The sequence below is a fragment of the Vigna radiata genome, unplaced genomic scaffold (genome assembly GCF_000741045.1).
Source record: "Vigna radiata var. radiata cultivar VC1973A unplaced genomic scaffold, Vradiata_ver6 scaffold_275, whole genome shotgun sequence".
Classification (NCBI taxonomy): Eukaryota; Viridiplantae; Streptophyta; class Magnoliopsida; order Fabales; family Fabaceae; genus Vigna; species Vigna radiata.
In genome coordinates this window covers 315040-318063 of record NW_014543809.1, presented here as the reverse complement: position 1 = coordinate 318063, position 3024 = coordinate 315040, and the positions used below count along the sequence as shown (strand labels likewise).

The 3024-nt window shown below is 35.8% G+C and overlaps 2 long non-coding RNA genes across 2 annotated transcripts in view; both read right to left on the bottom strand.

Moving 5' to 3' along the window:
• LOC111241191 overlaps nt 1–600 on the bottom strand; it is a 1642-nt gene extending 1042 nt beyond the window's left edge. The window contains exons 1-2 of the long non-coding RNA XR_002667013.1: nt 489–600; nt 124–304 (exon numbers count right to left, since the gene is read on the bottom strand). This is a non-coding gene — a long non-coding RNA (uncharacterized LOC111241191). The remainder of the gene's footprint in view (nt 1–123; nt 305–488) is intronic.
• A 946-nt stretch (nt 601–1546) lies between these two features.
• LOC111241194 lies at nt 1547–2819 on the bottom strand. The gene is made up of 3 exons (XR_002667016.1): nt 2343–2819; nt 2050–2246; nt 1547–1937 (listed from the first exon to the last, which is right to left on the bottom strand). It is a non-coding gene; the product is annotated as an uncharacterized LOC111241194 (long non-coding RNA).
• Between the last annotated feature and the right edge of the window lie 205 nt (nt 2820–3024).

The following is a 3024-nucleotide window of genomic DNA, read 5'->3' as shown; positions in this document are numbered from 1 at the left end:
GTGATGTGAGTAGTTAAAGTCAAGAGAAGAAAACACAAAACTTGGACCTCAAGCGAAGCATTACTTCATAAAGAAAGTTTTGAATATTTGTTTAATTTTTGGGGGGAGTTTAAGGAATCATACCTTATAGATTCAGCAGGAACATATACACCTCTGTTAGGAAGGAAGTGGTTCCTTTCCCTGCCTAGTATAAGTGGATTTCCAGGGTACCATCATCAACATGAACATAATATTCCCTAGTGATGCCCTTTCCAACTCTACTAGCCTCTTCGACAATGTTAAAGTCTTTGAAATATCTAACACCCTGTGAAGATGCATCATAAAAAATGTCTACCTTTAGCTCACAACTTCTATTTTATTCATATACCTTATAGGATAGATGACAAAATGTTATTGCTAACATAATTTAAAAAATCTAAGTGATATTTCTATATGTAAAAAAGGTGAAGGTAATGAATCTATAATAAGAATTGAAATGGTACAGGTACATCAATATAGCATTGACGGATCTGCAGATTCAGGTACTCCTCCATTCTCCATCAGATTCAGGTACTTATCCGTACACCTTGTTACAATCTCAACATAAAGTTGTGTTATTCTTCTTGAAGGTAAGGCCAATGAAATAAAACAGAAAGCATATCAATAAGGTGAACATAAATTAGCAAAACTTGTAAGTCATTTATGTAAATATCACAATTCCCACCTTAGATCTTATGTCGTCTATAGCCTAATACCAACATAAAGCTAGCAGAGCTGCAGGATTATTCAATCTGTTCATAGTGTTTCTCAATTCTTACCCTTCCTTTGACACTGACAATAAAAAATTGTTAATTGAATAAATTGAAAAGAGAATACAAAAAGGTTTTTTACCTTGTCCAATATTGTAGGCTACTCAGTGACCTTAAGTTCCATGGCAGCTGCATCTTTGAACTACTTTTTATATTTTTCCCCTATTAGACAAAAATTTCAAAGGTCATCAATAAACCAAAATGCTACAAATAGAGATCCAAAGNCACACACCTTAAAGAATGGTGAAAGGCCAAATGTTAAGGCACCATGATTCTTGAGCAAATAGAGGTAGTCCACCTTANTTCATCTCTGCTCTTTATATGTCCTTTCATTCATTCCAGTGGAGAACTTGGCATACATTATAAATGACTACTAAATGCTATTCAAGCCGACTTTTAAGTTCCTATTACATGTAACAGTCAGTAGCCACCATCTAACAACCAAACTTCTAAGCACATAGAAAAGAATAAACTTCCCTATAAACCAGAAAGCAAGTAATTGGAAAAGTCAAGTTATTGCTTTTCTATTGGCTTAAAACTTTGATATCAGAGAGAATATTATGAACTTCGATATTTGGCTTTTCCTTCTTTCGATAAGTCAACTACACTATTCCAAAGAAGATTAATTCCAAACACCAATATGAAAATTGAAAAATCTTCAGCCATCAACTACTAATTAAGTTCGTGTGAAGCAGAGAAATAACAGAGGCAGAGAATCATTATAGGGTTTCTAAAGAATTTCAATATTTCTTTGCCTTTTATTTAAAATTAAGAAAAAATTATCAACACTGCAATAATGTACAGGTGTGTAAATTGAAAATGCGACATTCAACAAATATGCAATCACTGAAACATGCATGTAGAAATGAATTAGCACTACATACCAACAATGGGCATAAATAATTAAGTGAACTACTGATATTATGAGCAGATGAAGTAGGTTGTGAGTTGATTTAGTGAAGCAAAAGTTGACATAAAATAAAATAAATTTAATGAAATCAATAACAAAAGGATAATTTGTTGATATAAACGACCAAGCTTAATAAAACCCATGACTAGACATACGTAATGAACCTGCTTCTTTTTCTTCTTTGGTCCGCTTGTGAGAATAAGAGTTGGACATGGCTACAAACAAAAGTGTTGCTCTTCCTATATACGTACTTTTTTTAATCAAATTTCCCTAGCATAATGGTTGACAAATGTCGGAGGTTTCGCAAAAAACCAGTGTACAGGGCACTGTAATGAGGAAGAAAACTGAAACCTGAAGCTTCGATCACCCATTGCAGATTAGGGCACTATAAGGAAGAACAAAAACTAAAACCATGGAGCTCTAATCCAACACCCATGGCAGGTTAGGGCACTGGAAGGAAAAAGAAAATTGAAAGCATATTGTAGTTGTAGAGTGAGAGTGAGCGAGAGTGAGGGGAGGCAGTTACGGGTGAGGGGGAAGAGAGGCAACTGCAAGCGAGAGTGATGGGAAGCCGCTAAGCCAGTAAGCGAGAGTCAGGGAGCAGGGAGGGTAGTTGTGAGAGTGAGGAAGGTCAGAGAATTTACCTTGTTTGGAGCTCGAATAGGGTTTTCGTCTTGACATTAGCAACGAGCCACTCTCTGAACTGTCTCTTCTTCTTTTGCACTCTCCCTTCCATGGTTTGGCTCAGGAACCCTAGAAGAAAGGTTTGCGCTTGAGGACCCAATAAGATCTGATGTGTGGCTGAGCGAGAGGGAGGGAGTGCGAGTGCAGCACGAGAATTAATCAAGAAGATGAAGAAGTGACCTGAGAGAGAGATTGAAGGAGGAAGATGACGAAGTGATTCAGTGAGAGACGAAGATGAATTCGCGAGAGGGAACGAAAGTCTAAGAAGAGGTAAAAATGTGAGTATTTTCGAGAGAGGGGGAAAATGTGATTTCGAGAGAGCGTTAGGTTAGGAGATTTTTTTTTTTTAAATTTTGAATTATTAATTTTTTTAAAATCGGTACATAATATCAGTATATAAGGTTTTATTCACTTATATACGCATTTTATCCGTATGTAACTAAATTTCCAATGTCTGTATGTAATATCCGTATGTAGCAGGTTCATTATATACAGATCTAAATCCGTGTGTAAAAATCCATAGATAATTGGCTATTTTCTTGTAGTGGCATTAAATCTGATAGAGATCTTGGTTTTGTATGTTTCTATTGTTTGAGGATGTCTGGTCTTCATTTTATGGGCTGAGATTTAGAACATTGTAGT